The following is a 19,633-nucleotide window of genomic DNA, read 5'->3' on the forward strand; positions in this document are numbered from 1 at the left end:
TAAAGTTTTCTTTGGAGATTTTTCATAGTTTTCTTTGATGTTCTTGAGAGAGTTCTGAACTTATGCATTGAGATTCATACATCAAGGAGGTTGCTTCTTAAGTTTCAAGTGAGTTCCCTTCGGTGGATTCCGAAGATTGAAGCGTAGGATCCAAAAGGCGTTTGAGTCTACGCAGTCGTTAATTCGACAAGTGAAGTTGTGGTGTGGAATCAACTTCAGGATCAATTCCGTGGTGAAGATGGGGTTGGAAGAGGCACATAAAGGTTGGTTCAATTCGGCGTTGTGGATTCGCTAGGTAATTGAGAGTATACCTGTGTAATTCCTTTAATTCTTCTTAGTGGATTGTCTTGTGACTGTTGCCCGTGGTTTTTTTTTTATCACAGTTGGAGGTGTCCAATTGTGGTTTTTTCCACGTAAAATCGTTGTGTTTCTTTGTCTTGATTGTTTGATTGGGATTGTTATATTCTGCTTAAAATTGATACATAATCATAAATCAACATCTAGGGGATTTCTAGATTTTTCAGGGTTGATATAAAATAAAAAATAAAAAATAAAAAATAAATTAATAAATTCATAGTTTTTATTTTATTTATATGTTAAAGTTGAATAGATATGACTTCTCTTCTGGTCATGATAAGACTAAATAAATATTAATTTTTTATGTATAAATTTAGTATTAAATATTAGTTTGTTTCTCATTTTAAAAATGAAATAGGACAATTTTTAATAATTGATAAATTAAAAATTATACATATCTGGGCTCCTCCAGAATTGAAATTTTGATTCTGCTCTTAAGTGATAAAATCTATTACATCAATAATATATAATGTGATATATTAAAAGTAGTATAAAAATCAAATAAATTATAGCATTATTATTTTGTGCCGTTTTGCCGCACGGCAGTACCTGCTGTATAGGAGGCACCCCTTTCCCTTAATGGACAAGGGGTACCTGTTGTGCTTAAGCACAGCAGGGTGTGCCGTGCATGCAAAAACGACAAAGATTTTTTTTTTGGTGGAAACAAAACAAAATAAAACCATACAAATCTTCATAGGCATTTATTCTAGTGAGGAGAAATATCTAATAGCATATTTTTTATTTTATTTTTGAAAATTCACATGAGTTGAAATTTATTATTTATTGAGTATTATATTTTTAACGTTTTTAAAAATCAAATTAGACTAATTATAATTTATTTGACATTGATATTTATTAGAGTATATTGGTTGATTTTTTGACAAATCAATAAATAATATGTAATAATATACATCGTTGCAAGTAAATTTAACAGTAATTTTTTAAGGAATTTATATATATATATATATATTTGATTTGTCTGAATGAGTACAATATTATATTGTTGTTGTTGTTGTTGTTGTTATTATTATTATTATTATTATTTGAAGAAATTATTAAAAAAAATCTCAAGTAATAAAATAAATTATGAGTTTTTAATTTTATTAATTTAAATTTTAAAATTTTGATTTGTTTTTAATCTCAAACCATTCATCCATTTTTGATAGGTAAAACTCACATTTTTTTTAAAAAAAATTTAGTCATTAAACTCAATATAGATATACATAAAATGTCTAAAATATTATTTTCTGTCAATTTAGCTAATGAAAATAGCTCAATGGTTTAAACTAAAAAAATAAAAAAATTAAGATTAAAATTAATAAAATTAAAAATTTATAAGTTATTTTATTATAAAGGCCAAATTTTAAGATTTTTTTAAAAATAATTTTGCCTTATTATTTTTGTTTATTTTTCTTAAAGTAATGTAATTTTGATAAATGTGCTCAAACCAAAAACTAACCAATAGCAGCACACACACCAAAAAAAAAAATCAAGGAAAAATTATATTAAACAAAAAAAAAAAAGAAGCAAAATGCACCAAAATTGTGCCGTTTTGCCGCACGGCAGTACCTGCTATACAGTAAGCACCCCTTTCCCTTAATTTTATGACCACACATTATATTTTTTTTTCTTCCTCTCTCTCCTCCCTCTCTCTCACAAATGTGTGGGGGCCGTGGGGGTGCTGGTGTCTGTATCACCGCTATTTTGTTTTTTTCTTTTTTCAAGTAAATTGGAAACTAACGTTTATCTGTCACTTTTCCTTTATATTCTAGTGTATTTTCTTTCTCCTCTTGAAGACTGCTCCATTATTTTTCTCAGGTTTGGTTTTGTGTTCTCTCTTGCTCTCCTTTGTCGATTTTGTTGAAGTATTTAGGCTTCCTGTTCTTTGCATGACCCAGTTCATTCGACTTTTCGTTAGTTTTCTTTACGCATCTGTCGATTTTATTTTACTTTCCACCAAAATTGTGAGTTTGTATTCTTTGCCCTTTCTTTATTATTATTATTATTATTATTATTATTATTATTATTTTCATATTGTTTTACAAGCATTCAATTTTCTTAGTATTTTTTTTTTTTTGGTTATTTGCAGAGGTAGATGTTTAAAGTGGATCAAAGGTAAGCATATATTTGTTCCCTTTTATGTTATTTTGTACTCCTTATTCTTTTTATGTCTCCTTGTTTTGCCTGTTATCTTTTTCTTGGTTTGATGTATTTTTATTTTTATTTATTTATTTATTTTTATTTTTTTTTGGGGTTTTGTTTGCAAAGGTGGATTTTTGGGCTTGTTTGTTTTCCATAGTAGCAGTCCGGAGTGGACAGTAAGTGATATAGAAGTTTAGGTTCGTAATCTCTTCAAACTATGAAAAGTCTTGAACAAACAGAGTGATAGACTGAGTGAGGAGGTAATATTAGAAAATAGTCCTTTCAAACTAGAGTGTTACCGGTTGTTTGAGGGGCGACTGGTCAGACGTTCTGCCGGTTAATCGGCCGATCTTTCAATTGGTCAACCAGTCAAGTGTAATTTTTTTTTTTATATGTTGGGCAACACATTTTGAACACTAATGTTTAATGTTTTTGTATTTTTTTGTTAAAAACAATGGTTTTATTTATTTTATTATTTTATATAAAAATAATTTAACAATCTCTGACCTAATAACTATCATCAAAACAAACACAATTTTACTTAATTCCTTCATTTACAATTTCCTCATTATTAATCCCCTTCATTCTACTTCTAAAAACAAATGGGCTCTTAGAGCATAAACACAAATATTTTTCCTTTTTTTTTTTTTTTTTTTTTTTTTGTGGAGTTGTTTTGTATTTGTATTTTTATTTTATTATTATTACTTCATTGGGGTTGAATTTTTCTTGTGTTTGATTCAAGGATTTGGGAAAGAATTTTTTGATGAGGGAATGGTACTTACATTTTACATACCTTTTTTCTTTTTTCTTTTCAAATTCTTCTCCAAATCCATGAACTAAACATTAAATATAACTTTAGATTGTGTTTATTTCATGGACTTAAAGAGGGAAGGGGAAAAAAAAAAGAAAAGAAAAAGAAAAAAATGTGTAAAATTTGATAAAATATAGACATGTTTTATTCACATTTTATCTATATTTTTTTTCCCTACTATATTCCTTTTCAAATACATAAATCAAACACCAGCTGTGTTTAGCGGTTATTTAGTTCGTTACAAAATAGTACCCGTATTTTAAGGAACCTTGGTGTTTATTCTCTCTTCTTGTGTTTGCAAGCTCAGATATACCAAACCAAGCCATGGTAAATTTATTTTTTGTTGTTAGGTTTTCTTTTTTTTGTCCCCTTGTCTTACATAGATGGTGTTTGGGAAGTGAGTTTTTATGTAGATTTTATTAGATGTAGGTTTTTATGAGATAAAAAATTTTTGGTGTTTGGGAAGATAGTTAGGTTTTTATGTGGTTGGATGTGATGTTTGTGAGAGAAAAAGTGAAATGATTATGGGGTTGGATGTGATATTTTGTTTGGATGTGTTTTTTTTGGTTTTGCAAAACTTTTGTCTTTTAGTGAAAAAAATGAGAAAAAAATTTGGGAACTTGCTTCCCAAACACCACCTACTCTCGATCAGATGCATTTTTGGGGTTGTTTTGTATTTCTAGGGGTCAAATTCGGGTTTAATTTGAGCTAAAATTATTTCCCTTTTCGATAGGGCATGATTAGTTGTGTAGTATAAGTGAAACAATAATTTGAGAGAGTGAGAGAGAGAGAAATAGCCACTGAATTATTCAGTTATTGTGTGTATTATTAGGAGATTTACACTCTCTTTTATAGAGAGGAAAAGCTACATAGGGTGCCACCAATTTGCACCGAAAGAAGAAAGTAAATGGGAACATTCATTATGACTAACACTAACTATCATATTCTAATAGCACTGATATACACTAACCTTTATACAATAATAAACTAACTAACACTAACATGATACAATAATAAACTAACATCACTAACCTTTATACAATAATAAACTAACTAACACTAACATGATACAATAATAAACTAACATCCCCCGCAAACTCAAGGAGGGAAAGCATCAACCAAGTTGAGTTTGGAAACAAGATCATGAAAGCGGCCAGGAGGATGAGCTTTAGTGAAGATATCAGCGGGTTGATCGACTGAGGCAATAGGAAGAAGATGAACAGTTCCACAGGTGACATGCTGGCGAATAAAATGACAATCAATCTCAATATGTTTGGTGCGATCATGAAAAACATCATTGTGAGCAATCTGAATGGCACTCTGATTGTCACAGTAGAGAGGGGTAGGAGCAGATGAAGAAACACCCATATCAGCAAGGAGCCAGCGAAGCCAGAGAAGTTCCTGAGTAGTATCAGCAAGAGCTCGGTATTCAGCTTCGGTGCTAGAGCGGGCAGTGAGGGATTGTTTTTTGCTACGCCAAGCAAGAAGAGAATCCCCTAAGAAGAAACAGAATCCCGTGGTGGAGCGTCGATCCGTAGGATCCCCAGCCCAATCAGCATCGGAAAAGGCACGTAGGTCAAGAGAGGAAGAAGCCGAGAAGTGAAGACCATGGAACATAGTGCCTTTGAGGTAGCGAAGGATACGGAGTAGAGCAGTATAGTGGGGAGTGCGAGGAGCCGACATGTACTGACTGACAATGTGAACAGCATAGGCAATGTCAGGACGAGTGACTGTGAGATAGACAAGACTACCGACGAGCTGGCGATAAAGAGTAGCATCAGAGAGAAGAGTCCCATCGAGAGGAGTGAGACGAATCTGAGGATCAACCGGAGTAGAGGCAGTTTTGCAATCAGTAAGACCAGCTCGAGCCAGAAGATCGGATGCATATTTGGCCTGGGACAAATAGGAACCAGTAGAATCATGAGAGACTTCAAGGCCTAAGAAGTAGTTAAGAGTACCAAGGTCCTTCATCTCAAACTGTTGGTGGAGAAATTGTTTGAGGTGGAGAATACCAGCTTGATCATCACCAGTGATAATCATATCATCCACATACAGAAGAAGAAGAGTAGTACCATGAGAAGTAGTCCGTATAAAAAGAGCAGAGTCATAGGAGCTAGAGGTGAATCCGAAGTCATGAATGGTAGAACTGAACTTAGCAAACCAAGCACGAGGCGCTTGCTTGAGACCATAAAGAGCACGCTGTAGTTTGCAAACCTGATGAGGTGGAAAAGTGGACCCAGGTGGAGGTTGCATGTAGACTTCTTCAAGAAGATGACCATTGAGGAAAGCATTTTTGACATCCATCTGAAAGAGCCCCCAGTGGCGAGCAGTAGCAACAGCAAGTAAACTACGAACAGAGGTAAGCCGAGCAACAGGAGAGAATGTCTCCTCATAATCAATGCCATATTCTTGGTTGAAACCCTTGGCAACAAGACGAGCTTTGTAGCGTTCAATAGAGCCATCAGAATGTGTTTTGATTTTGTAAACCCATTTGCAGCCAATCGCAGTCTTGCCAGGAGGAAGATCAACAAGATCCCAAGTATGAGCTTTGTCCAAGGCACGGAGTTCATCAGTCATAGCTTGCTGCCAAAGAGGATTAGTACAAGCCTCACGATAGGAGGTAGGTTCATAAGTAGAGAAGGCAGCAGATCCAACAATATAATCACGAAGATGGATAGGAGGTTGAGTTACCCGGCGTGGTCGACCCGTAGGAGGATCGGTGGGAGGAAGAGCCAGTGGAGAAGGAGGTGTGGCAACAAGAGGTAGACCTTCAGGTAGAGCAGGCTGGACAGGATCAGGGGTGAGCAAGGGCGTCTCGATGGAGGAGGAACCTGTATCAAAATCAGCAGAGAAAAGATCGATGGAAGGATTAGTAAACAATGCAGTAGTGGAAAGTCCGGGTAAGTGAAAGGAGGATAGCGAGGAAAACATTTGGTGTTCCCAGAAAACGACATGGCGGGAGATACGAAGACGTTTAGAGAGAGGATCCCAACAGCGAAAGCCTTTATGTTCAATGCCATACCCAAGAAAGCAACAAAGACGAGAGCGAGGTTCAAGCTTGGTGTGTTCATGGGATTGAAGTAGAACAAAACAAGCAGAGCCAAAAACCCGGAGATTGGCGTAAGGAGGGGGAGTGCCATGCAGACGTTCAAAGGGAGTTTGATTATGGATGACAGGGGTAGGAGCACAGTTGATAGTGTAAACAGCAGTGAGGGCAGCTTCTCCCCAAAAGTTTTCAGGACAGGAAGAAGAGAGAAGGAGAGCGCGAGTAGTGTCAAGAATATGTCTATGTTTCCGTTCAGCGCGGCCATTTTGCTGGGACGTGCCAGCACAGGAACGATGAGGCAGTGTACCATGATGCTGAAGAAAAGAAAGGAAATCTGAATCCCGATATTCCATAGCATTGTCAGAGCGAAAAATTTTGATGGTTTTGGAGAATTGGGTGTGAACCATTTGTGCAAATCGATAATAAATGTGTTTAAGTTCAGACCTATTTTTCATGAGAAAAAGCCAAGTAAACCGGGAAAAATCATCAATAAAAACAACAAAATAGCGGGATCCCCCCATAGTAGTAGTAGGGGAGGGCCCCCAAATATCCGAATGTATAAGATCAAAAGGGGCAAGAGAAACAGAAGTACTCTTATTAAATGATAAAGCAGGTTGTTTAGCAAGTTGACAGGGTATACAATCGAAATTATCAGGAATTACATGACCCAACTGTCCACTAGAAACCAAATACCTTAAACGAGTAACAGAAATATGCCCTAAGCGACAATGCCAAAGATGAAAGGGAGATAATAAGGAAGTAGATGCAGGAGCAGCAATCTGAGGAGAGGCAGGAACATGAAGGTGAATGAGTTCATAGAGACGTCCATGCTTACGGCCGATCCCAATAGTCTGCCCCGTCTGAGGGTCCTGTACCAAACAATCAGTAGCAGAAAAGGTGACAGTTAGACCAAGTTCACATAATTGACCAATGGAAATAAGGTTTAAGGTAAGAGCAGGGATATGATAAACGTGAGGTAGAGATAAAGAAGAGGTGGAAACAGTACCAACATGACGAACAGACATGAGGGAACCATCAGCAGTATGTATTGAGAGAATATGAGGAGATGAAGATAAGGAAGAAAAGATAGTAGAACTGGAGGTCATATGATTACAACAGGCAGAGTCAAAATACCAAGAGGAGTTACCTGGGATTACAGACAAAGCAGTAGGAGGAGGTGTACCAGATGAGGAGAGAAGTTGTTTGAGCATGGCCTCTACATCCGTTGGAGAAAAGTGAGGGGTAGATGGAGCAGGTGACTCAGAGAACCCTGCAGAGGGGGCAGTGTCAGTGTGATGAGACTGATTCCCGGAAGCAGCAGCAGCAGTGTGATAAGACTGATTCCCGGAAGCAGAAGTAGCAGTGTGATGAGACTGGTTGCCGGAACGATGAAAACTTCCCCGGGAAGAGCCACCGCGAGAGGAGTGGCTATTGGAGGATGAGCGGGATGGATTGCGAAAACAATCCTGTTGCAGATGACCAGGACCAAGTTTGTTGCAGTAGCGGCAGGATCTGACGGGGCAATTGACTAGGAGATGGGTTGAAGGAAGGCCCCGATTCTGACAATAGAGGCAAGCAGTTGTCCGCTGGGTAAATGATGGCCGGGACGGAGGAGTGGCAAGAACAGAGTCCACATGATGAGTTTGAAGAGTACCTAGACGAGTCTCCTCTGATAGCAACTCAGAAATGGCTTGTTCAAGAGTGGGCAAGGGATGGCGATGAAGCAGAGAGGCACGTACGGGCTCAAAAGAGGGGGTAAGAGCCATGAGAAATTGCACCAACCTTTGCTGGTTGCGATGGTTAGTAAATAAAACTGCATCTTCGGGGTCATGCCAGGTTGGTTCTGAAAGAGCAAGCTGATCCCAAACAGAGTATATTTGAGAAAGGAAGTCATTAATAGACTGAGTGGATTCTTGGCGCATGCGGTGAAGTTGGTTCTGAAGTTGATATTGATGGGCAAGACCAGTAGTCTGGTATCGGTCTTTCAAAAAATCCCAGATGTCTTTCGCAGGAGTAGTTACAGAGTCAAGCTGAAAGCGGCCAAATTGAAGACTGATAGAGGTAACAGAGGTATTACGAAACCAGGTAATGATTTGGTAATTCTTACTGTCCCATTCCTCAAGTCGGTCTTCATATGTAGCAGTATGAACAGTAGTTTCAGTAGTGGCACTTTCTTTGACTGGTTTAGTCACATCCCCGGTGACAATTCGCCAGAGCTTCTTGCCTTTAAGAAAGGAAGACATGGCTTGGGCCCACAGAACATAGTTTGAACCATTCAGAATAACGGAAATGGGATGGGAGGTGTCAAGACGATCCATAATACTAGTTAAGTAGGATTAACGCAACAGGAAGAGACCTGTAGGAGCAAAATTTGGTAAAACAGAGTGTACCAGTGAGTCCGGAAGGTCGAAAATAGCCAAAAAAGGCTGCTGGACAGAGATGATGTCAGCGATGATGTCAGCGGCGCACGTTAGCAGAGTGCAGGGAGGAGCACGTTAGCAGGAAGGCAGCGGCGCACGGTAGCGAACAGGCGCAGGCGCGGCGCACAATAGCCGTTTTGGCGCACACGGGTGCAATGTAGTGAAGCGGCGCACGAAAGGCGCACAATAGCAGGCGCGGCGTACGGGAGTGGCAGGGCTGACGTCAGCCGCGGTTGTGTGGGCGCGTGGAGGCGCGTGGCGGAGGTGAGTAGCAACAGATGGCGCGTGCGGGCGCGTGTGAGAGTGGTGGCGGAGCTGGTGACGCGCTGAAGGTAAAGGCGGCGCGTGTGGGAGCGTGGAGGGTGTTCTGAGAACGGGCTAGGTGCCGTTGGAATCGTGAGAAAATTCCGAGCGATTTGATGTATGCCACTGTGTACGGGACTAAACACCAAAATCGAAAATTGCCAGAAATGTAACACTGGGCTCTGATACCATGAAACAATAATTTGAGAGAGTGAGAGAGAGAGAAATAGCCACTGAATTATTCAGTTATTGTGTGTATTATTAGGAGATTTACACTCTCTTTTATAGAGAGGAAAAGCTACATAGGGTGCCACCAATTTGCACCGAAAGAAGAAAGTAAATGGGAACATTCATTATGACTAACACTAACTATCATATTCTAATAGCACTGATATACACTAACCTTTATACAATAATAAACTAACTAACACTAACATGATACAATAATAAACTAACATCACTAACCTTTATACAATAATAAACTAACTAACACTAACATGATACAATAATAAACTAACAATAAGATTGGTGCAATTCAAAATGGACAGCCCTTAATTCAAAATATAATCTCTCTTCGCTGCCAAAAATTAAAAATAAAAAAATAAAAAAACAGATATAAGAAGGGACAATTAATCATCATCAATGCCCGGTGATAGGTTTTAATCTATCTTCTCAATGGTTCATTTGCTGTGTATGGATATGTGCGCTTCATTCAATTTGTTAAATATCAAATTCTATTTACGTCGTTTTGTTTTTTTATAACGAACTATATGTGACAACCATTCATTGGCTTTGCTGTCACTTTGTTGGACTTGGGATATGTGATGCCCCGGTGGAGGATTATCTTGAGTTTTTTAAAAATTATTCGGACCATTTATTTTTTAAACTTCGTCGATTAATCATCATCAATGTCCAGTGATAGGTTTTAATCTATCCTCTCAATTGTTCATTTGTTGTGTATGGATATGTGTGCTTCATTCAATTTGTTAAATATCAAATTCTATCTAGTCCGTTTTGTTTTTATATGACTATAGATCTGTTTAGCAAGATCTAAAGTGGATTTTTTTGGCTATTTTAGTCACAAAAAAAAAAATAGACTATTTTAATTACAAAAAATAAAACATCACATCCAACCCATAATCATCACTCTTCTCTCACAAAAAAAGTCAAAAAAGCCAAAAGGTCAAAAAATCCTTCCCAAACCAAACTTTTTAACCCAAGCTAAAATAACTAAAAAAGCTAAAAAACCAAAAAACCAACTCACTTCCCAAACCAACCGTATATGTGACAACCATTCATTCGCTTTGCGGTCACTTTGTTGGACTTGGATATGTGATGCCCCAGTGGGCGATTATCTTGAGTTTTTTTTTTTTTTTTAAAGTTCATCGAATATATTATTCTTATAAAAATTCAAGTTCATTGAGAATTCGTAATCCTATTATCCAATTCTAATTTTTTTAAAAAAATTATCAAAATAATGTTAATTGTTTATTTTTTTTAAAAATAAATGTGCTCTTGTCACAAAGTTATACATATTCAATCAATTTAATTTTTCACATGAATAATTTACTTAACAAATTTTATAATATAAATCATTCAAATCACCGTAAATGATTTGAAAAAATGGAACAATAAAGACCCTGCTATGACTTGATACCCAGGTCCCATTTTGTTTTGTTATTTTTATTATTATTCTCATTATTTTTTAGGTAGGTGGTTCTTCATGATGGGTCACACTTTTAGGGAAACCAATTTTCTATGACAACTGAGGATTACACAATGGAGTATTACAATGCTCCTATCTTCAAAATACCTATTAAAAAGTCTATTAATGTGAATGAACCGTGGTAATTAATTGTGTAACTATATAAAAGAATTCTTTTATGCAAACTTCTTACCATATAATTTCAATAATGCCATTTTTTTTTTAATAATTGTGATTAATTTTTTTTTAGTTATAACATTATTTTGAGATTTTTAGTTATGCTTCATTTGTGTGTGGTTATGATTTTTCTTTTTTTTAATTATAACTCAAAAAGTATGAAATTATATCATTTTTTTCTATTGTTATAAGGTACATATGGTACACACATCTCTCAAAGGTGTGTATCATAGTCTTTCCCAACTGTGTGTGTGTGTGAGTATTGTTATTCAATTTTAAAAATTTGTGATTTTTTTTTTATATTTTAATTATTACTCAAAAAGTATGAAATTATATCATTTTCTTCTATCGTTATAAGGTACATATAGTACACACACCTCTTAAAAGTGGGTATCATAGTCTTTCCCAAACTATATATATATATATATATATATATATATATATATGTGTGTGTGTGTGTGTGTGAGTATTGTTATTCAATTTAAAAAATTAAACTTGCTTTCTATACCTAATGATATGGCACTCTATTAAATATCTAAATCAATTGTCCTTTTCATTTATTCTCTAATTATCAATAAATTATCGTGTTAATATATCACTGAATTTAGAAAGTAAGCTTGTATATCATTTTTCATGTATATATATACTGCGTATATAAGCAATGTAGCGATCTCTTAAAAAATTCTAAATTCTTAATCCTAACATCTCATGAAACTATTTCCTACATGGCACATCCATTCTTCTCTCATTCCATTTCCCTCCCCCCCCTTTTTTTTTTCCTTTTCTCTTTTATAGTTTTTATTTCACTTTTTAATTACTTAGGCATGGATATATACGATATCATATGGATAAGAGATTTTTCAAATATTTAAAGATAAAAGATTTTCAAAATATTTAAAGATAAAAGATGAATTTGACTCTAATTCAAATTGCTTCATTAGATTTATATCTTACCTAAAAATATTTCAAATTTCTTCATCAGATTTATATCTTATCCAAAGATATTTCAAAAAATAAATAAACTTGTAAATCTCAAAACCCAACTTCCATGACAATATGAAATTAGGCAAAAAGATTGGAAAATAAAAATAGCACTGCAAAGAAATTAAACAGGTGATTTAACCAATTATGCAAAAAATTTGGCATCTTTTGTGAAAAGAAGCACATGTTTTAAATCTCATATTATATTTTTTTGCTCCCTTTTTCTTTTGTAGATTTTTTTGTTTGTTTTAATTTTGTTTACTTGGTGTATTTATTTATTTATTTATTGTTTCATAATCTAAGTTAGTTGTTGAAATTATAACAATGTAGTAAATGCACTTATACCTCCAAATTCTATTATTCATTTTTTAAAAAATTTACAACTACAATGCATAGGAAAAAAAAAAAACAATGGCAACAAAAGAAGAAAAGACCAGTACAAAATAGTGATGTTTTGCGATCCAGTTAGAGTTCACACTTTTTTTTTTTTGGAAAATATTACCAATTGAGAAAAGTATTTGAAACACATTCATGAGTTTCAAGAAAGTTTTTGTTCAATCTCATTTATTTGTCATTATAGTTTTTTCTTCAATTATATAAATTTGTTTGTTGTAATATATAAGGAGGACACTCAATTTAAATCCAAATGTAACTAAACTTAATTATGTAACTCTACATTATTTTTGCTTATATTTTTATTTTTTTTTAATAATTTGAGCTATTCATGGGTTTAAATTTATTTCTTTGCATATATGTAGTGAGTACACTAATTAAGCATGATTAGATTTTTAAATGACGAGTTTCTCTTTTGCAGTAAAAAGTCCTTATCATAAAGGAATATTTGAATCTCAAGATTGGATCTAAAATTCCTTAATAAATATGCAAATAAACTATTTTATTTTCAACTTATAATAGTCTTTATATGTAGATAACAAAAAATATATGTTTTTTTACTTAATTATTATTTAATAATTAATTTCAATTATGTTATTGAATGTCATGTAATTTTAAATAGATTGAATTCAATATGTGAATATTTCAATAAAAGGTTGGTTAATTTATTATAAACAAAATTATTATTCAACTATGTTGTGTTGAAATTATAAACAATTACATATTCATAATCAAAATTTTAAAACTCAATTTAAATAGATATATTCAATTTCATATTCATAATCAAAATTTTAAAACTCAATTTAAATAAATATATTTTATTTATTTAAACAAAAATCATAGGTAAGAAATTTTTTTCATTCATTGTTGAATTTTATATTCACATGCATGCCAGAGAAATATTCAAGTCATGCACATTCTATGCTTAAGATAAATATTATTTAAAAGAATCATTATATCATCATATAACACAGTAAAAAATAAAATTAATTAATATTTTAAAAAGAAAAGTGATGCTATTTCTTTTTTATTTAGTAGTTTTAAAATACAAAAATTGCTAAAATTTATAAGTTATACACACAAAACAAAATAAAAAAAAAATAAAAAAGTGATCCTTTAATTTTTTTTTATTTTAATTAAGTAGCTTTAGAATACAAAAATTATTTAAAATTATAGGTAGTAGATACAAAATAGAGTTATAAGACAACATAATTGCTTATTTTTAAACAACACAAAATTTAAATTTTAAAAAATTATAAGTGACACTGAAATCTTATCTAATTTTTAACCTACTATTTCAATTCTTCTTCTTTTTTTTTTTAATTTTATTTACAAATTTTAAAATTTTAAAATATTATAGGTGCTATTTCACTCTTATCCAATTTTTAAACTACTACCCTCTCCAATTTTTTCTATTATTAGAGTTATATTAGATTTTATTTTTATTTTCAAGTTTATCTTATCTTATTTTTGAACTTTTAAATTTTGTTTTGTTTTATTTTATTTTATTTTTCAATGTTCATTTGATATTTACTGAATTTCTCTCTACCTCATTCTTCTAGAATTTATCTAATTTTATTATTTTTTTTTCTATATTTTTGTAGTATATCTTCAAATTTAAACTTATTTTTTTAACATTTATCTTATATTTACAAAATCCACTCTTGCTCTTGATTTTCAGATGAATGTATTTATTTTTCTAAAATTTATTTAATTTTCACTTTCTATATTCTTATAGTTTATCTTCAAATTTTAACTTCTATTTATAGAATTCCACTATTGCTCTTCATTTTCAGTTGAGTTTATTTGGCTAAGTGTGTTTCAAAAAATTGAATTAGTGGTGCATACCTATATAAGCACAGTGATATCACTCAAATATATTATTTAAATACCCATCTAAATTAATATCATAGTATTTAGCTGTTAATTTTTAACATGTTCAACATTATTTATCATTTTGTGTTAGTTGACTGTGTATAGCATGGGTTACCGCTACTGTATATATATATATATATATATATATATGTAGGCCTTGTTTAGGAAGAGAGTTCGGCTAAAATAGCTCACTAAAAGACAAAATAAGCTAAATTAACTAATAAGACAAAATGTCACATCTAACTTATAATCATTTTACTTTTTCTCTAACAACTATCAAATTAATTGCAAAAAAAAAGTCCATCAACTTTTCTAAACACAACTTTTTTAGTCAAACTAAAATAACTAAAAAATCTAATAACTAGTCAATTTCTCGAACAAAGCCATATTGTCATGATAAAACATAATCAATAAATTTGAGAGAATAATTGGGTAGATGTAAAATAAATAAGAAAGAGATTGAGTTCTCTTCAGTTTGAAATCGGATTGGATACGTGTTGTTCGGCTCATTGGGCTTATTTTTGGGCATCGTTTTTATGAGTAAAACGTTCATATTTTAAGGATCGTCGAATACATTATCCCTGTAAAAATCAAGGCAACCTGATAACAATGACTACGTGTTTAGATCAGTTTTGTATAAAAAAATTGAAAGTAAGATAATAAAAGGTTCATACAAAAATGACCTAAACATATAATTATCATTATTTGGTTGATTTAATTTTTTATCAAGGTAATATACTTGACGAATTTTAAAATAAAAACAATTTAAATTATCAAAATGAAACCTAAAAATGAGTTTAATAAGATAGACGGGACTGGACTGTCGATTTGGGAACAGAGTAGGGGTGTAAATCTGGCCCAGCCCGGCCTGACCCATGTCAGACCTCGTGGGCTCTCGCCAAAATCCAGGTAGGGCCAGGGCGGGCCATGGGCCAGAAAAATCAGGCCTAAGCCCAGGCCCAGGGGTATTTGGGTTTTCGGTGGGCCGAGCCTCGAGCTTGTGCTGGGCGTGAGCGGGCCTGACCAATTTTTTTTGTTTTTTTTAATTTTTTCTACCAAAAGTTCATTATTTTCCACTAAAAAGACATTGGGTCTCGGGCCGGGCCAACCCTTGAGTGGGCCTTAAGTTGGCCGATGGGGCCAGGCTAGGCCAAGCTTAAAAATTGTGGCCCAAGCCTAGGCTTTGGCGCTTGGGTTAGGCTCGAGCCCGGGTCCAAATGGGCCGGGCCCACCCCGATTCTCGAATAGATTTCGGGCTGCCCACGGGCCGTGGATGGACCGCGGGCCATTTTCACACTCCTAGACCCGAGACACTTCAAGTCCATTAAAAAATGAGTTTGATTGTTTTGACATGCATGTAAGTAAAATGTGTCTCTTACATTGTCGATATGGACAAAAAGATATAAATGATTTTGACTAAATAACATAGAATTACGTTCGAGGCGGTGAATTTTTAAAGATATACGTGGCCATAACTTTCATCTACAAGTGATTTTTGGTTACTGTTTCTTTTCGTTTGACATGTAAGTTGGTTTTTTTAATTTTTTTAGTTGTTTGGTTGTTTTAGTCTGAAACTAAAAAGTTTTATTTAGGATAGGGTTTTTGGCCATTTTTTTTACTTTTATAAGAGAAAAAATGAAATAATTATGGGTTAAACGTGACATTTTGTCTTATTGGGCTAAAAAGCCTATTTTGTCTTTTTGTAATTATTTTAGTCAAAAAACCTCATTTTAGCTTATGCCAAATGTAACGCCCTCAAAACATAACCATAAATATAACCCATAAGCATATTTAAAGAAAGCAACATACATCAGCATAAACAGTTCTCCAATCACACGAAGTTAACATTACAAGAGAGTTTAACATAAATAAATGCCCTTTGGGCTTACACCTTTCCAAGTTTCAATTAGGTTACAACAAAAGTGGGACTAGCACTGACAATTAAAGCCCTAGGCTATACAAAATGTGAAACAAAACAAGAAGCCCTATTGCTTCCCAAATAACCCTCCAATGCTATTGCCTTGGTGGAGACATGTGTAGATGCGCCCTGAAGGGGGCCTCATGCTACAGTTCGGACTCAAAATGTCACGGTTCTTAATCTAATCTCACAATGTGCGATGTGAGATTGATAAATCACCAAAGAGTTCAAATCCGGCAAATCGTTTTGGAAAAATGATTTTTTTTAAAGAAGTGCCAAACATGGACTGCTTTGCCAGATACAGAGTCGCCACCTAAATATTTTATTTTGGGAGAATTTAGGAAACCCTGACTCATGCCTAAGGCCACGTGTCCGTCATCACCAAAGTTGCCTCGGCTCGGGAACTTGGGTACGATTAGGGAAGGTCATCTATGAGCACTCCCACTCGTCCGATCAAAGATCGGCTTGTACTAAGCATGATATTTTGTTTTTGAAACACACATGTGCTCTTATTCCAGTTAATTAGCTAATCTTACTATGTGATGCGCACAGCAAACAAGTATAGACTAGATCGCCTAATTTGGAACAAAGCATTGCATATTTGTTTGTTTGAAAATGGTTTGAAGTTTGCTGCTCGCAAGTAGGCTAAAACGCGGATTTCAATGAATCGTTCCAATTCAAGTAATCTAACCTTCACCTACAGGCATTCAGGAAGTTATATCAAATAAGCGAATAGCCTCATGGCAAGTATGCTATCATGGCAATCAATAACACACATGTAGGGATGCTAAAGCATGAACACTTACAGTGTACTCCGAGCCAAAGCAGAAACTAGTTAGTAATCAATGCATGATCCTAGTTTATGTTAAGATGGCTAATGCAACACATACAAAATGCAACTAGAAATAGGCTCGGCTATTCTAAGATGGCATATGAGATGTGATTTGGATAACATGTATTCAACTTGAAATTAAAATACGATGCAGTTAGTATGATGCGCCGAGCCCGGTGCATGCAAGACAGATGAATGATGCACGCATGCAAAGCATAAGTATGGTAATTGAAAAATGGGATTTTTATTGATAAGTCCAATTTAGAAGTGTTTTAACCCAAGAAGTCCATGAAGGAATTTTTTAACCCATTTAGTCCCATGTATGTATAGTTTTATTCCATAAAGTCCATTTTCATGATTTACACTATTTTCTTGGACGCTTATGCCCTTATATTTAATTTTGATACCCTTATAAATATTTTTTGAATGATTAGCAATTTAATGATGTGAACATTCATATTTTAAAATTCACATTGGTAGGAATGTAAAATTGGCCCGTGGGCGGCCCGAAACCTGGCCGCGAGCCGGGGCGGGCCCGGCTCGTTGACAATGTGAATATTCACATTGACATGTTAACATTCACATTAATAGAAGTGTAAAATTGACCCCCGTCCCGTGGCGGCGCGAAACCCGCCCGCGACCCATGGCCGGCCCGGGGCGGTCCCGGTCCGGCTCGTCGACAATGTGAATATTCACATTGACATGTTAACATTCACATTGATAAGAGCATAAAATTTGGCCGCGGCCCATGGGCGGCCAAAAGCCCACCGCGGCCCGGGACGGACCTGGCCCGACCCGTTGATAATGTGAATATTCACATTGACATGTTAACATTCACATTGATAGGAGTATAAAATTAGCCCACGCCTCGTGGCTGCCCAAAACCCGCCCACGGCCCGTGGGCGGGCCCGGCCCAGCCTGTTGACAATGTGAATGTTCACATTGACATGTTAACATTCACATTGATAAGAGTATAAAACTGGACAGCAGCCCAGGGCGGGCCCGACCTGGCCCGGCCCGTTGACAATGTGAATATTCACATTGACATGTTAACATTCACATTAATAAGAGTGTAAAATTGGCCCCCGTCCCGTGACGGCGCGAAACTCGCCCGTGGCCCATGGGCGACCCGGGGCCGGCCCGGTCCGGCCCATTAACAATGTGAATATTCACATTGACATGTTAACATTCACATTGATAAGAGTATAAAATTGGGCCGCGGTCCATGGGCGGCCAAAAGCCCGCCCGCGGCCCGGGGCGAGCCCGGCCCGGCCCGTTGACAATGTGAATATTCACATTGACATGTTAACATTCACATTGATAGGAGTGTAAAATTAGCCCGCACCTTATGGCTGCCCGAAACCCGCCCACGGGCCGTGGGCGGGTCTGGCCCTGCCTATTGACAATGTGAATGTTCACATTGACATGCTAACATTCACATTGATAAGAGTATAAAACTGGACAGCAATTCAGGGCGGCCCGACCCGGCCCGGCCCATTGACAATGTGAATATTCACATTGACATGTTAACATTCACATTAATAGGAGTGTAAAATTGGTCCCCGTCCCGTGGTGGCGCGAAATCCGCCCGCGGCCCATGGGCGGCCCGGGGCGGCCCCGGTCCGGCCCGTTGACAATGTGAATATTCACATTGACATGTTAACATTCACATTGATAAGAGTATAAAATTGCCCCGCGGCCCATGGACGGCCAAAAGCCCACCCGCTGCCCGGCCCGGCCTGTTGACAATGTGAATATTCACATTGACATGTTAACATTCACATTGATAAGAGTGTAAAATTGGCCCGCAGCCCGTGGGCGGCCCGAAGCCCGACCGCAGCCCGAGGCGGGCTTGGCCCGACTCGTGACAATGTGAATATTCATATTGACATGTTAACATGCACATTGATAGGAGTGTAAAATTAGCCCGCGTCTCGTAGCTGCCCAAAACCCGCCCATGGCCCGTGGATGGCCCGGGGAGGGCCCGGCCCGGCCTGTTGACAATGTGAATATTCACATTGACATGTTAACATTCACATTGATAAGTGTGTACAATTGGCTCGTGACCCGTGTGCAGCCCGAAGCCTGACCTCAGGCCGGGGCGGGCCCGGCTCGTTGGCAATGTGAATATTCACATTGACATGTTAACATTCACATTGATAGGAGTGTAAAATTGGCCCGCAGCCCGTGGGCGACTCGAAGCCTGATCGCAGCCCAAGGCGGGCTTGGCCCGACCCGTGACAATGTGAATATTCACATTGACATGTTAACATTAACATTGATAGGAGTGTAAAATTTGTCCGCTGCCCGAAGCTCGCCCGCGGCCCGGGGTAGGCCCGGACCCAAACCCGGGCCGCCCACGGGCTTCAGGCCGCCCGTGGGACGCGAGTCAATTTTACACTCTTATCAATGTGAATGTTAACATGTCAATGTGAATATTCACATTGTCAACAGGCCGGGCCGGGCCCGCCTCGGGCCGCCCACGGGCCGTGGGCGTATTTCGAGCAGCCATGGGGCACGGGCTAATGTTACACTCTTATCAATGTGAATGTTAATATGTCAATGTGAATATTCACGTTGTCAACGGGCCGGGCCCGCCCCGGCCCGGGGCCAGGCTTCGGGCTGCTCACGGGTCACGGGCCAATTTTACACTCTTATCAATGTTAATATTAA

The 19,633-nt window shown here is 36.3% G+C and overlaps 1 protein-coding gene across 1 annotated transcript in view; it reads left to right on the forward strand.

The window, feature by feature from the left end:
• The first annotated feature begins 2,019 nt into the window (after positions 1 to 2,019).
• Positions 2,020 to 19,633, forward strand: part of LOC114269000 (BURP domain-containing protein 6) — a 48,981-nt gene continuing 31,367 nt past the window's right edge. Inside the window, exons 1-2 of the mRNA XM_082924971.1 lie at positions 2,020 to 2,175; positions 2,447 to 2,472. The gene's annotated coding sequence lies outside the window, so the exon portion shown is untranslated. The remainder of the gene's footprint in view (positions 2,176 to 2,446; positions 2,473 to 19,633) is intronic.

The sequence above is a fragment of the Camellia sinensis genome, chromosome 4, assembly GCF_055761805.1.
Source record: "Camellia sinensis isolate YWXY chromosome 4, ASM5576180v1, whole genome shotgun sequence".
NCBI classification, from domain to species: Eukaryota; Viridiplantae; Streptophyta; class Magnoliopsida; order Ericales; family Theaceae; genus Camellia; species Camellia sinensis.